The sequence below is a fragment of the Aquarana catesbeiana genome, linkage group LG03, assembly GCF_042186555.1.
Source record: "Aquarana catesbeiana isolate 2022-GZ linkage group LG03, ASM4218655v1, whole genome shotgun sequence".
In the NCBI taxonomy this organism is placed as follows: domain Eukaryota; kingdom Metazoa; phylum Chordata; class Amphibia; order Anura; family Ranidae; genus Aquarana; species Aquarana catesbeiana.
Genome location: NC_133326.1, coordinates 342152754 through 342169119, shown reverse-complemented (window position 1 = coordinate 342169119; position 16366 = coordinate 342152754). Strand labels below are relative to the sequence as shown.

General features: G+C 40.7%; 1 protein-coding gene across 5 annotated transcripts in view; it reads right to left on the bottom strand.

Annotated features, from left to right (window-relative positions):
- LOC141132301 (uncharacterized) overlaps positions 1–16366 on the bottom strand; it is an 85127-nt gene that overhangs the window by 33047 nt on the left and 35714 nt on the right. Inside the window, exon 2 of one of the 5 annotated variants that reach the window (XM_073620567.1) lies at positions 11085–11212. The exons of 3 other annotated variants lie outside the window; for them this stretch is intronic. The gene's annotated coding sequence lies outside the window, so the exon portion shown is untranslated. Of the gene's footprint in view, positions 1–11084; positions 11213–14020; positions 14264–16366 lie in introns of those variants that run through there. One more of the 5 variants, XR_012242879.1, reaches the window with a different exon arrangement.

Here is a 16366-nt window from a genome sequence, read left to right as displayed (position 1 = left end):
TGAGTTTACAGCTTTTTTCACACCTACCTAAAACTTTTACACAGTACTGTATGTCTCTTGGGTATATTGGGAAATACATAACTTGATAGGTATGATTCAACCTTTCTCTGAGAGATGTTGTTTATGGCAAGAAAGGTGATTGCTAAAAAGTGGATGTCAGCGTTGTCTGTGTCAACAGCAAACCAATTGATAGCAGATTTTAATGCTAATATTTCATCTAAAAATGTTTTTACATTCATAGGGGCTGTTTAGCTAAACTTCATAAAATTTGGGACAAATTGTTGGATCCTGGATTTACATGTGTGGATATGGAGCTATAATTCCCTGGTTTCCATACAGAGACTAGAGTTTCTTCCCCTAAATCCCAGTCAGTTATGGTATATACATTACTCATTCTTAAATGCAGATGCCAACTTTGCATTTTTGGTGTAGTAATAGTAGTTCATCTGCCTATATTGAGTGTGACCATGTTGACATGGATGTGTTTGCAATAGTTTTTTTTTCTATTCTATTTTTTCAACCCTTTAAGTTGCAGTTTGGTGCTTCTTTTTATTGTTGGTCATATTTTCTTCTCTGGCTGTAAGGGTAATCTGGGACAAATTCAGCATCAGTGTAGTTTGTGTATAATTATTTCTATATAACTATTAGGGACAAGCTTTGTATAGATGATATATTCATTCAGACACCATTTTGACAAGTATTACATGATTTTGGGTCTTTACGTATCTATGCCACTGTTCTGATACTTTTGTCTGTGCTTATACTATAGAATTATACAACCACCATAAACCGTTTGTTTAAATCAAAGACAAGTGGACCTGATTCTCACTTGGGCAGAGCATGTTACAGCTGTGACTGCAGTGCACATCCCAGGCATGGATAATTGGCAGGCGGACTTCCTCGATCATCAGTGTCTGGACTTTAGAGAATAGTTCCATTACTCTGAGGTTTTTCAAGCTCTGTGCAGCAGGTGGGGGCTGGCAGACTTGGACCTCCCAACACCTAGGTTCAACAACAAACAGGACAGATTGGTCGCTGGGACAAGACACCTTAGGGCCTTTGCAGTGGATGCTCCAGTGATACTGTGGAATCAGTTCAACCTGATCTCTGTCTTTTCCCCACTCAATCTCCTTCCGCTCTGCAGAAGTGAGATGGAGGGTGTTCTGGTGGTCCTCTTTGTACCGAACTGACCCAACTTCTTCTGAAGTCTACCATCACACTTGGAAAGCTGATGTAAAGCCAGCAACTTCCATCCCAGGTAGTTTTCCATGGGACAAATTCTGTAATTTCTAGATCAGTATTTGGCTTTGAGTACCCTCTAAGGTCAGGTTTTGTTCCTAGCCATCTTTTTCCAAAGAAAAGACCACTTATCTTTCATCCTTTGGTAAAAACATTCATACGGGGTGTTAGTCACATCAAGTATATAAAAAAAGCTCAAGCGCTGACGTGGTTGCAATTAACTACTAAGAGAACCAAATGGTTAATATGAGATGACCAAATAATATAGCTGCAACTAAGTGAGTAGTAAGGTCAATAAATAGTAAAAATGGTCAGTTGCGCTCATATTATCCTCATATTCCCATAAAAATGAAGGGTAAAAATATGCTTCTAATAATAACACTAAATTCCCATAAGAATGGTAAAAATAAGAATGGTAAAAATAAGAGGTAAAATTCCACTTTTAGTAATAACAGTGAATATTCATTAATAAATTAAATTCAACTAAACTAATCCCACCATAATATATAAATGTGCTCATAAAAAACGCACAGGTATAAACCTTGCTGTGTATGCGCTTTTAAAACAGCTATAAGCTCCTTATAATAAATAAATGAAGTGAAATCTAATTAAATAAAACAAGTAAAATCTGATTATATATATCGTGCTTCCATGAGATGTCTCCAAAAATATAAATATAAATGTGCAAAAATTATATATACAAAGATCCTCCTTTTACTACAAATCCTTCATGTGAAGTGTGGATAATTCATCAAGTGTTATATAATTAAACCAAAACAGTGTCAATTAACTCGTGACAATGTTAAAACAAAAGTTGAAATGAAAGTGAAAAAAAGTGTCAAGAATAAAATGTTACTTTTTTACTCCTTGCGCTTCTTTTTTAATGTTAATCACTGCTCCACTCAGATGCCGGACATATGGGGAGAAAAATTAACAATCCATTGCACAGAGATTAAAAGATTCATTGGATACTATAATTAAGATAGGGTTGATACACTCAGACTCTTTCTGGATGGGATCGCTTTTTTTATATTGATCAGGCTGCAAACAAGAGCTCAGTGGCACAGCTCTACCTCCACCGCCGCCAACTCACACACTGCAGATGCTGGACGTCACAAGCTGCTCCTACATGTTACGTCACTGCCACGTGACTTTTTCAAGGATCCTTGAAAAAGTCACGTGGCAGTGACGTAACATATAGGAGGAGCTTGTGATGTCCAGCATCTTGTTTGCAGCCTGATCAATATAAAAAAAGCGATCCCATCCAAAAAGAGTCTGTGAGTGTATCAACCCTATCTTAATTATAGTATCCAATGAATCTTTTAATTTCTGCGCAATGGATTGTTAATTTTTCTCCCCATATGTCCGGCATCTGAGTGGAGCAGTGATTAACATTAAAGAAGAAGCGCAAGGAGTAAAAAAGTAACAATTTATTCTTGACACTTTTTTTCACTTTCATTTCAACTTTTGTTTTAACATTGTCACGAGTTAATTGACACTGTTTTGGTTTAATTATATAACACTTGATGAATTATCCACACTTCACATGAAGTATTTGTAGTAAAAGGAGGATCTTTGTATATATAATTTTTGCACATTTATATTTATATTTTTGGAGACATCTCATGGAAGCACGATATATATAATCAGATTTTACTTGTTTTATTTAATTAGATTTCACTTAATTTATTTATTATAAGGAGCTTATAGCTGTTTTAAAAGTGCATACACAGCAAGGTTTATACCTGTGCGTTTTTTTATGAGCACATTTATGTATTATGGTGGGATTAGTTTAGTTGAATTTAATTTATTAATGAATATTCACTGTTATTACTAGAAGTGGAATTTTACCTCTTATTTTTACCATTCTTATTTTTACCTTTATTATGGGAATTTAGTGTTATTATTAGAAGCATATTTTTACCCTTCATTTTTATGGGAATATGAGGATAATATGAGCGCAACTGACCATTTTTACTGTTAGTCACATCGCTTCCGCAGCACATTCTCCAGTGGGTCTATGAGACCTCTACCTGGTTCTGTCGGCGTTGCAAAAAAACAACCCTTGAACCTATCAGGAATATCCCCTTGTCTACTCTCACTCATACGTTGCCTATCTCCTTACTATCACCTCCGCAAAGTTTGAAATACTAGCCCCTATGTTCTGCTCCCACACATCCTCTGGAGACTTCTCTTCACTGCCTTGATGTTGAATGCACTGTTTGAGTTTATCTTTCTGCTTTAATTTCTTTTAGACAGTTGCATTCACTTTCATGAAGTTCCCTCTCACTTTAATGCTTCCTGGTGGATTAGGCACCTCTTAATTCAAAAAGAGAGAGTAACTGCGCTGATCCAAACATTTACTGGTGTAATATTACCACTAATACAGTGTGTAAACCCTATACAACAACCTCATGGTGTATATTTCCTATAAACCAACCTTACTGTAAAGTGAAACGTCACAATAAAGTGCCAAATATTAGGAAATGATGCAAACTATCACTCCTTAAGACATCAATATTATTCCCAAAGACCACTATAAAGTGCAACGTGACAATAAAGAGCCAAACATCAAAAAATGCATAAGTATATAATATTTCCAAAGTCTGTTTTCATTTGTCATATATATTCTCAAATTTTCATGGGTGCTTTACACTGGATCTTTTCACCAATTCATGTGCCACCACAACCTTCTAAAATGGCCACTCACCAGAGCCTAGAAAGAGTTTTGCCTTTGGTTCATCTGAGATAACCACTCCACTGTCCTTGCTTTGCTCCAGCTAGTTTACCGCTAGGTACTCCTCATTTCTCCATATTCGTAATGGTATCCCATAGACATAAACATCCATCATTGCCCAACATGTATGCATAAAATATTTATTCATCTTGACTAAAAGGTAAGTATTTACAATGTATAAAATGCAAACTCACATGTTGTGGTGCCTAGAGACCGGCACTGAGACCGGCACACACATGCGTCATCAGGAATGTGTGTATGTGAAACGCATAGAGGCTTCTGGGTAATTACGGACGTCACTTCTTGTTTACGGACCCGTACCAAATCGAGGCTTGGAACGCACGCCGAGATAGAGAAACAGAGCGACGTGACAGATTCCTAAAACAAATAGCTGGGCAGACTCGGTGCCGGTCTCTAGGCACCACAACATGTGCAGATTTGCCTTTAAACCATAAAGCACTGCATGGCTTTTGAACTATAGCCAGCACATATACAGTGGTCAAAAAATGTCTGGTATGCACAATGAAATTATCGGACGAATGAACGTCCATTTTTTTTTTTTGCATGCTAGTCTCATATAGAAAATGAAGAGTTTACTAAAGTTACAAAAATTCTTGTGCAACAGGATAAAAATACGGAAGTGATGTAATGTGTTGTAGTGTATTTGTATTGTATTTTCAAATGACAACTGTACTGATTAAAGAAAATCATACAATCTGGCATCATACGAGAAAAATGTCCGTGCTTATCCCATCGGATAATAACGGATAAACTGTTGTGATCAGCTTTCGAAAGCTGTGTACTAATGATAAGATTATCGTATGATTGCTTTGAAGGCGGTATTTTTCGTTCGATTTATTGATCATGTGTATGGGCCATAAGGGTGATTTTGGTTAAGCCAATCCCCTTTCTATAAAAGGAAGAGCACAGAGCGCCATAGTGTCAGTGTATTGGAAGTTAATGTAGGGAAAGTATAGGTAAAGCTGAACAACTGGAAGGGGAAAAATTAAGCTCAGTGAGGCTATGTTAATTTCCTCAACTAAAATATTTTCGACAACTAATTTAACACTATTTTAGTCGACTAAAACCTAAACAATTCAGATGACTAAAATACGACTAAAACTAAAATGGTATTTTTGTCAAAAGACTAGGACTAAAACGAAATTGAAATTTGACGTCAAAATGAACACTGCATTACCACATAAAAACAAGTAGGGGGCATCTACTAAGCTGCTAAAAGAAAACAAAAAGTTTACTTATTTTTTTCTTGATATTTATTGTTGGTAATATATTCAGGTAATATGTGCAATGGCATTACAGCCAATAGAGTTTACAGTTGTTTTTGTTTTTTTATTTTAAAGTTGCACTTCTGTAGCGCTGGTAGATTTACAATCTACCGCAGGTTAGGTAAACTTAGTAAATTGTGTGATAGGAAGGTTAAAAGTTCACCTCTGTTCCAGCTTGGCTGACGTTGTGTGTGCTTCCGTGCTGACCGGTGGGTGTCGCTGTTACCACTGGTTGGTGTTGGAAAGGCAACGTGTCGAAGTGTATAGATGCTCCTCTGTCTCGGAGACAAGCTCGGTAGAGGTGGTCCTCCGAGTTGCATTCTGGGAAGAGGGTATTTATGGGACAGACGCCATGTTCTAGGGTCATGTTTTTACAGCCACCTGCTGGCCCTCCTGGCCGACAGGTATGCGTTAAGGAGTTACCTCGTGGTCCTCCGATCGGGAGGCCCACGATGCTGCGGCACAGGGGTGGGCCCAGAGGCTTGTCTGGGGCCTACCACCACGGCCGAGGAATGGTCCTGAGCTGTCGGTCCTGTGTGATGAAGCTGGATGACCGAGGAGAGCCCAGGGGAGGACCCGTCTTGGAGGGATCACGCAGCGTGCTTGTCTATAGAGGGGCCTGGTGACTCGGTCAAAGGACGTATCCAAAAGAAGTGACCATACAGCATAGTGTTGCTGGTTCGGCTTAAAGGTTCAGGCATTGTGACTGACTTTCATTGCAGAGAAAATCTGATAATTCCTGTGGCAGAGGATCGTGCGGATTTACCCCCCAAACAAGTCTGTGGCAGAGACCATGTCGCAAGAGCTATTGTGGTCCCAAGGCGAGGATGTTGCCTCCACAATGACCCTTCCTGAATGGACTGCCATGAGTTCTGGGAAGACGTCACCCTGTGTGGAGACGCACAGTGCTGTTGCTGGGACTTTGTCAAAAGTTATTGATTCGCTACAGACACCGGCTGGGTCTATGGTGAAAAAGTCATTGGATTCCTTTGTACCGCCTGGTATGGGGAGAGACAGACCTTTGCCAAAACTTGCTCGCTTGCAAAGGATGTTAAACAAGCGTGTGGCTGCACAGTATGGACTGGAGTTCCCCTATGTGCCTCTGGATGTAATGCGGGAGATTGAAGCTAATAGGGAGCTTTGGTATAGTGACGCTATTTGGGACTACTTGTCTGTGCCTAAGCCCTTTAGAAAGACTGGATGTTCTGTCCAGATGGATGAATGTTTCAACAGATGCTTTGTACATTGGAACTATGGTCGGCATATCTATGCTGATAAAGTGGTAATCTGCAGACCGGGAAAAGACAATGCTGTGTATTTTATTACCACTGTGGATAAAGAAGGAAAATATGTGACTTTGCCAGATCCTCGGTTTTACTGGTGATTATGGACACTATCACTTTGAAGTTACTTAGTTAGATAGCGGCAGGGTAAAGAGATCTGCGTGGTCAAGATTTACAGATCCTTTTCTGTGTATTAATCCAAGGACTTCTGTTGCTAGCCGGATTTCTTTTACAGAAAGAGTTCTTATGCAGGGATGGACTTCAAAAGTATATATTTTTTTTTATATAATTAATAGGAAGAGAGTCTCATTCTAAATGAGGCTTTGCTCCTGGTGTTGCGCAGAATGTATATATGTGTGTTTAAATGTGTTTCCTTTTCAGGGATCATCGGATCATATGTATAGCTGGGAGGCTTTTCAGCTAGTTAGTGAGGATGTGTAAAATTATATTGTGGTTTTGTTCGCGGCTGTGAACATAATGTTTTATAAGATATAAGTTTCATAATGTCTTCAAACTGTCCTTTTTTCTCTCTCTTTGCCTATCTAAAGTTATGAGAAACTCAAATGCTACTCTCAGGCTTGAGAGTTACTGTTACTGTGTTTGAGACAGACGTTGGGGACAACGTCTATTATAGTGAGGTGAGTATGTAGCGCTGGTAGATTTACAATCTACCGCAGGTTAGGTAAATTTAGTAAATTGTGTGATAGGAAGGTTAAAAGTTCGCCTCTGTTCCAGCTTGGCTGACGTTGTGTGTGTTTCTGTGCTGACCAGTGGGTGTCGCTGTTACCACTGGTTGGTGTTGGAAAGGCAACGTGTCGAAGTGTATAGATGCTCCTCTGTCTCGGAGACAAGCTCGGTGGAGATGGTCCTCCGAGTTGCATTCTGGGATGAGGGTATTCATGGGACAGACGCCATGTTCTAGGGTCGCGTTTTTATAGCCACTTGCTGGCCCTCCTGGCCGACAGGTATGCGTTAAGGAGCTACCTCGTGGGTCTCCGATCGGGAGGCTAACGATGCTGCAGCGCAGGGGTGGGCCCAGAGGCTTGTCTGGGGCCTACCACCGCGGCCGAGGAATGGTCCTGAGCTGTTGGTCCTGTGTGACGAAGCTGGACGACCGAGGAGAGCCCAGGGGAGGACCCGTCTTGGAGGGATCACGCAGCGTGCTTGTCTATAGAGGGGCCTGGTGACTCGGTCGAAGGACATATCCAAAAGAAGTGACCATACAGCATAGTGTTGCCGGTTCGGCTTAAAGGTTCAGGCACTGTGACTGACTTTCACTGCAGAAAAATCTGATACATCCTGTGGCAGAGGATCGTACGGATTTACCCCCCAAACAAGTCTGTGGCAGAGACTTTTGATTCGTGCTGCGTGCTGGCTGCTAGACCAGTGAGAGAGGCCTATCCAGACGAGCAAGGAGTGTGTCCCACGAGGGGAGCGCATTCCACCTAATTATCTAAATTCTACCGGGACATTAGTTACTAAGGTTCTATAAGAAGATATTTGAGTTTCTCCTGAAAGTTTCCTTTTCCGCCTCTTTCCTGCTACTTCCCAAAGTTTGTTTGTTCAATAAAGCATTGAAAACGTACTCCAGTGTTGGTGCGTGTGTCGTCCAGAGGTAAACTCAACTGAACCCCTAGACCCAGTGCCGGTAAAACCAAGGGAAGCAAGGTGAAGGTAACAGACCCGCTTAAACTAGCAGCTCCACCATGAGTTAGTGCTACACTTCTTTTTGTCAAAAGGCAATATTTTTGTTTGTTTACAAAGCAAATTTATGGTTTGACGTTATATATCACAAAGGGCTAAATCTGTATCTGTAATGCATGTTCAAACTTTAAAGCGGAGTTCCACCCATAAATGGAACTTCCGCAAATCAGATCCCCCCCCCCCCCCCGGTACTAATCAGGGGGGAGCTGTCAAATCCAGGTATCTGCTCCCACTTCTGGGGAAAGATCGTGGCAAACTAGATGTGTGGCGAACTACGTAATGTCTTCACTTCCTGTTTCCCTTAGTGATGATACCGACGCCTGAACCCGGAGCTAAGGGACGGGTCGGCTTCGGGTGCCGACATTGCAGGCTACCAGGACAGGTAAGTGTCCTTATATTAAAAGTCAGCAGCTACAGTATTTGTAACTGCTGACTTTTGATTTTTTTTTACCCAGGCGCAACTCGGCTTTAATGCCATAAATAAAACCATGTTATTAGATTTTTACTCCAGGAGTACATAATGAGTTTGGCAATGTTAGAGAAATTCTTAAATCATGCATTACAATTTAACTAAACCCATTAGATTTTAGTTTACTAAAATGTACTGGAGTTTTTAGTTGATTAAAATACGACTAAAACGAAAACAATTCAGATGACTAAAATACGACTAAAACGAAAACAATTTAGATGACTAAAACGAAAACAATTCAGGTGACAACCAATACAACCAAATCTAAAATGACATTTTAGTCAAAAGACTAAAATAAGACTAAAACATCTTCATAATTTGATGTCAAAATGAACACTGCAGTTAGGAAACTGTACTTTAAGGGTCGGTTCACACTGGGGCGACTTGGGATCCGACTTGTACGCCCTCAAGTCGCCCCAAGTCGCTTTGTATTTAGATTAACATGGTAGGCAATGGGAGCGTCTTAATTGACACTACTGAAGTCGCTCCGACTTCAGAAAAGGTTCCTGTACTACTTCTATCCGACTTGTAGGCGACTTGTACCCATTCAACTCAATGTAAGTCGCCTGCAAGTCGGATCTCTCTGTAAAGTCAAGCGACTTTGCAGAGAAAACCCCTCCCTCCCCCCCTCCCTCCCAGAGAGGTGATTGGCCACAGGCAAAGTCGCCTGTCATGGAGGCGACTTCAAGTCGCCTCGTAATTTGCCGAAGTCGCGCTGAAGTCGCGATAAAGTCACGCTAAAGTCGCGCTGAAGCCGCGTTGAAGTCGCGGTACAAAGTCGCGCTAAAGTCGTGTTGCCCATGTGTGAACCGACCCTAATTCTGATGGCTAGTTCTTTGTTAAATCAATCCCTTTGCATTTTTGTTCTTATTATTCTGGCCTTTTTTTGTGCTTGATTTGAGGTCAGCAGACACTTGTAGCTGCTGTCTCATCCATAGCAAACTTTTTGTTTTTTCTGAAGGCTTCCCTTTCAAAAAGAGTATATTGGCCTTTATTTCATATGAGTTGGCATGTTGGGCATTTCATGTATTTTGGGAGTATATTGGTCTTTATTTTACGTTAATAGGCCTTTTTTTGGGTTAAAGCAGGATTTTGTTTCAGGGGTTTCCTGCTCTTTTAAAGTAGGATTTTGCTTCAGGGGTTTTAATTTATTTAGTTTTTTTTTTTTTTTTTTTTTTTTTTTTTTACCTCTTATGTCGATGGGGTCTTTTTTTTAAGTTTGGAGCGCTTAAAGCGAAACATTCACTTTTTACTGACTAGTGCAAGAACAGTGTGTACCTAAACCACATTACATTATATCACTCACTTCACCCCATTATCACTAAAGATAACAAAAGATAGGCATACCCCAGTTAGGCCCTTTTATTCCTGATTAAAACTGTTTCGATACTGGCTAATTTTTCACTGTGGTATCCTCTGCAGTATCTTAACTCTTGCATTCAAGCACCAGCCCAAGCTCTTTGACGCTAGTAAATTTGGGCCTAGCCCTGCTTATTAAAAATTGTCCCACTGCTGGATAATTTTACACTGCTGTATTATCTGTAGTCTCTTATTTCCCAGAACAGTACAGAGCAGTTATTCATTGCTGTGATGCACCATCATCACCTTAGTATATGAAAAATATTTAGAATGCATATGTGGAAGGACCTTTCAGGTGTATACAAAAATAAACTAGTATCCACACCCACTAATAAGGGGGGCATTCAAGTCAAACTGGGACTTTTCATTTTACAGGTATAATCTTTTATTATATAAACTCAAAAGACCAGGTTTTACTTGAACGCCCCTCGTAGTACATAAAATCATCCAAGTTCATTGTACAGAGCTTCCAAAAAAGATCATAAAACTTGATTAGGCTGACAAAAAGTACCAAACCCTTATATATACTGTATATATTTATTTTCTTGTGATATCCTACAGTTAGCCATTACAGACAATATCATCTGATCCAGCTATGCAAATTTCATATTCTTCATGCTCTAAATTGTTGCACATCTGCTGATAATTAAGTAATTTAGGATGGCCATACACAGCTCAAATTTTGGATGATTCATGCTGATTTGACCGAAGTGCGAGCCCTGTCAACACCACCAAAGTCAATTTGGGTTGGGTAGAAAATTGTTGGCTGAACAGTGACTGCATTCTATGAGATGCATTCTGTATTTATTTGGATTTAATGCTTCATTCTATCTCTCCTGTATGAATTTGCCAAGTCTGGCTACCTAGTCTTTCAGATCAATACTTGGAAAATGCTAAAGCTGAACTCAGGGAAAGTAAAAATTCTTCTTTGTAGTGGGGCGCCCTCGTACTGCAAAGGTTACATGGCCATTTATGTCTAAGAAAATGTGAAAAGCAGTTTCACTTACCTGATCCTCTGCACTGCAAGACTGGTCCCCACAGCCTCGTCTCCCCTACTGTCATGATCACTTAGTGCCCCTGTTCTTCATTCCAGCACCCAGGTGTTGGCTGTTGCTTTTCCCCTGTCTGTGTTCACCTGCAAGATGATTGATCTAATCAGTCACCTGATATACAGTATCTCACAAAAGTGAGTACACCCCTCATACTTTTGTAAATATTTTTTTTTTATATCTTTTCATGTGACAACACTGAAGAAATGACACTTTGTTACAATGTAAAGTAGTGAGTGTACACCTGGTATAACAGTGTAAATTTGCTGTCCTCTCAAATTAACTCAACACACAGCCATTAATGTCTAAACCGCTGGCAACAAAAGTGAGTACACCCCTAAGTGAAAATGCCCAAAGTGTCAATATTTTGTGTGGCCACCATTAATTTCCAGCACTGCCTTAACCCTTTTGGGCATGGAGTTCACAAGAGCTTCACAGGTTGCCACTGGAGTCCTCTTCCACTCTTCCATGTCGATATCACGGAGCTGGTGGTTGTTAGAGACTTTGCGCTCCTCCACCTTCCATTTGAGGATGCCCCACAGATGCTCAATAGGGTTTAGGTCTGGAGACATGCTTGGCCAGTCCATCACCTTTACCTTCAGCTTCTCTAGCAAGGCAGTGGTTGTCTTGGAGGTGCGTTTGGGGTCGTTATCATGTTGGAATACTGCCCTGCGGCCCAGTCTCCGAAGGGAGGGGGATCATGCTCTGCTTCAGTATGTCACAGTACATGTTGGCATTCATGGTTCCCTCAATTATCTTGGTCACCTCAGACCACAGGACATGGTTCCAGTAATTCATGTCCTTAGTCTTCAGCAAACTGTTTGCGGGCTTTCTTGTGCATCATCTTTAGAAGAGGCTTCCTTCTGGGATGACAGGCACACAGACCAATTTGATGCAGTGTGCGGCGTATGGTCTGAGCACCAACAGGCTGACCCCCCACCCCTTCAACCTCTGCAGCAATGGTGGCAGCAATCATGCGTCTATTTCCCAAAGAACACATCTGGATATGATGCTGAGCACGTGCACTCAACTTCTTTGGTCAACCATGACTAAGCCTGTTCTGAGTGGAACCTGTCCTGTTAAACCGCTGTATGGTCTTGGCTGCAGCTCAGTCTCAGGGTCTTGGCAAACTTCTTATAGCCTGGGCCATCTTTATGTAGAGGAACAATTCTTTTTTTCAGATCCTCAGATAGTTCTTTGCCATGAGGTGCTATGTTGAACTTCTAGTGACCAGTATGAGAGAGTGAGAGAGCGATAACAGCAAATTTAACACACCTGCTCCCCATTCACACCTGAGACCTTGTAACACTAATGAGTCACATAACACCGGGGAGGGAAAATAGCTAATTGGGTGCAATTTGGACATTTTCACTTACGGGTGTACTCACTTTTGTTGCCAGCGGTTTAGACATTAATGACTGTGTGCCGAGTTATTTTGAGGAGACAGCAAATTGACACTGTTATACAAGCTGTGCATTCACTACTTTACATTGTAGCAAAGTGTAATTTCTTCAGTGTTGTCACATGAAAAGATATAATAAAAATATTTACAAAAATGTGAGGGGTGTACTCACTTTTGTGAGATACTGTAAGCAAACTGAACACTCTATTCCTTGCTTGTGATAGAGAGACAGTTACCTGCATTGTTCCTGTTCAAGCCTTCCATTTGTCTGCCTTGCTGTTGGATTTCCCTGTGTATGACCCGGATTGGATATTGAACTATTCCCTGAACTCAGCCTGCCTTATTACCTGGATCATCTTAGAACCACGCTATCTGTCTGCTAAACTGAAAGTAGTCTGTTTGCTCTGCTCACGTCTGCTCTAGTGTGGTGGCCAGGCAATATAGCATTGTGTATAAGTTCTGGGGGCAACCTAGTACTGGTAGGCCTGCTTGTCTTAAGGGAAACAGGGCTGCTATAGGTAAAGCACACAGTAGCTAGCTATAGTGTCTGACCACCTGCATTGAGGTAGACGTGACATTCGTAACATCTACACTCCAACATTCAGATACTCTCCGGTGTCATCAAAACTGATGCAGAAGCCTAGCCCTACCTTGGTCATGAGGATGCAGAGGAGCATAAGGGAGTGCCATCTACTAGGGTAGCTGAGGATTGCAAGGGAAAATTTTTACTCTTCCTAGAGTTGGGCTTTAGGTTTTGCTGTGTGTCTTTAGATTTATGGCACTTTTCCCAGTACATCTGTGCAATACATGCACATTTTTTTTAAAAGCTGGGAGTACAAAAAATATCAATTTATCTGCTGGAAAGCAGTATGCTTCTAACATTCTGTTTGAGCTGAGAACACAGTGCCTTTGCTTCACTGAAAACCCTACTAGTGTTGTCAGCCCTGCCCAGTTCTTTCCACAGTTCAGATAACAAAACTGCTCCTCCCCATGTGTTATGGAGATTAGGAGAGGGGAGGTGTTCTGTAGGGGGCCCCTACACCATTTTTTTTTTATTTGGCGCAGGGTTCCCCTGAAGGGCCCGGTATGGATTTTGGGGGGACCCCCACGCAATTTTTTTTTTTTTAATTTTTGGTTCAGGGTTCCCCTTAATTTTCATACCAGACCCAAAGGGCCTGGTAAAGGACTGTGGGGGGGACCCCATTCCAATTTTTTCAATGAGTTTTATCTATATTGCCGAGACCCGACAATTCAATACAGCAGCGATCAGTTTAAAATGACAACTTTTCCTTTAGAAATGCCATTTTGCTGCGATACTGTTCTAAACACGGGAAAAATGCACCACTTTACAGGCATACTATAGAAATATTTCATTTTTATTGTTTCACTTTAAGAATTAAAAAAATCACTGCTCGCTTGCATTGATACATGTCCCCTGGGGCAGGACCCGGGTCCCCAAACACTTTTTATGACAATAACTTGCATATAAGCCTTTAAAATGAGCACTTTTGATTTTTCATGTTCGTGTTCCATAGACTTTAACCACTTCAGCCCCGGAGGATTTTACCCCCTTCCTGACCAGAGCACTTTTTACGATTCGGCACTGCGTCGCTTTAACTGAAAATTGCGCGGTCATGCAACGTTGTACCCAAACAAAATTGATGTCCTTATTTTCCAACAAATAGAGATTTCTTTTGGTGGTATTTGATCGCCTCTGTGGTTTTTATTTTTTGCGCTATAAACAAAAAAAAGAGCGACTATTTTGAAAAAAATTCTATATTTTTTACTTTTTGCTATAATAAATATCCCCCAAAAATATATATAAAAAAAAATGTTTTCATCAGTTTAGGCAAATATGTATTCTTCTACATATTCTTGGTAAAAAAAAAAAAAAAAAAAAAAATCGCAATAAGCGTATATTGATTGGTTTGCACAAAATGTATAGCGTCTACAAAATAGGGGATAGTTTTATGCCATTTTTATTTTATTTTATTATATTATTTTTTATTAGTAATGGCGGCGATTTTTTTTGGGACTGCGACATTATGGCGGACACATCGGACATTTTTGACACTATTTTGGGACCATTGTAATTTATACAGCGATCGATGCTATAAAAATGCATTGATTACTGTGTAAATGACACTGGCAAAGAAGGGGTTAACCACTAGGGGGCAGTGAAGGGGTGAAGTGTGTCCTAGGGAGTGATTCTAACTGTTAGGGGACTGGACTTCAACACACAGGACAGTGATCACAGCTCTCGATGAGAGAGAGCTGTGATCACTGTCTTGTCACTAGGCAGAACGGGAAAATGCTTTGATTTTAGCCCCTTGTAACCCAGTACAGAGACACTCTAACTGGGAGACGGAGGGCCAGTACTTGGTCACTACCTGCACAACATCTGTCAAGGAACACGCACACAGGAGGAGAAAGCAGAGGGATGACCTCATCAAACTGTTCATACTTTTTACTGTCCAATTATAGGCTGGGAACAGGGAGGTGACAGTATGTGCTTAAAGCAGATGTGTGGGGTTACTAAAAAAGACATACATACTTACCTCTATGCTGCAACATTCATGTGATGCTGCAGCTCTCCCCGCTAGCTCTAAGACCAAGCACTGACTAATCACATGACAGTTGATCACTCGGTCAGCTTTGAGCGGAGAGTCACCGCTCTCCACTGTGCCCCTCCAGCACTCATTGAAGTGCTGGGCTGGAGAGGAAGCGGGTGCAGCACAAGGCTGAGAGCCAGGATCAACTGTCAGTCAGGCATCAGGATATGGTAGAATCCTTCCAGAGTCTGAAGCCTGCTGTCAGCTGATTCTGGATCACAAGTATGTAAGTGCACCTCTGTTACCCACAAGAGAATGGCCAAAAAAGCTTTGGCGATACTTCTCTTTTACCTGCAGCACAGAAATGTCAGGTCACAGGCTGCCTTTGCTGCCTGGCAGGGCTGTGCAAATCTCCAGACTGTATGACCACAAATACAAATCCTTTGACAGTTTAAAAAGTGTGTATTTAAATAGTATATTTATCTGTTTGCTAAATGTTCCCAAGGCTTCCCACAAAACAGTTCCTGTTTAAGTCTGCAGCAGCTACAGGTGATACTCGAAAAATTAGAATATCGTGCAGAAATGAATTTATTTCACTAATGCAACTTAAAAGGTGAAACTAATATATGAGATAGACTCATTACATGCAAAGCAAGATAGTTCAAGCCGTGATTTGTCATAATTGTGATGATTATGGCTTACAGCTTATGAAAACCCCAAATCCACAATCTCAGAAAGTTAGAATATTGTGAAAAGATGCAATATTCTAGGCTCAAAGTGTCCCACTCTAAAAAAGAAACAATTGAGAGTCTCAACAAATGATTGTAAAAATATAGTAATTTAATTTATAGTAATAGTTCTTCGTTTTTTCTTTTTTTCTTTTGATAATCACTTCCTTTTCTTTGAATTGAATCAAATTCATTACACAAATTTAAACAACTACATAGTATTTATATTAATTGTGATAAATTTCTAGGTGTGCCTGCCTCCCACAGCTTCTCCCCCTTCGGGTGCCAAAATATTCGTGATCACTTGTAAGCCTTTGGGCTGGGTGTGGCCCCCTTCAGGGTGGAGATAGGCGTGGCTTCTCAGTGCCTTCCAGGATCAACAATGGGGAAATCTACTGCAATCTTTATGTGTGTTGTTTTGTATTAAGAAGTCTCTAGTTTAGCGAGCCTATTTGATGGAGAAGGTAAATATGAAGTGACTACCATTTCTCTATGTCTATGTATAAATAATTATGATTATATAGTATATCACTCTGTAGATGATCTCAATCTGTCCTT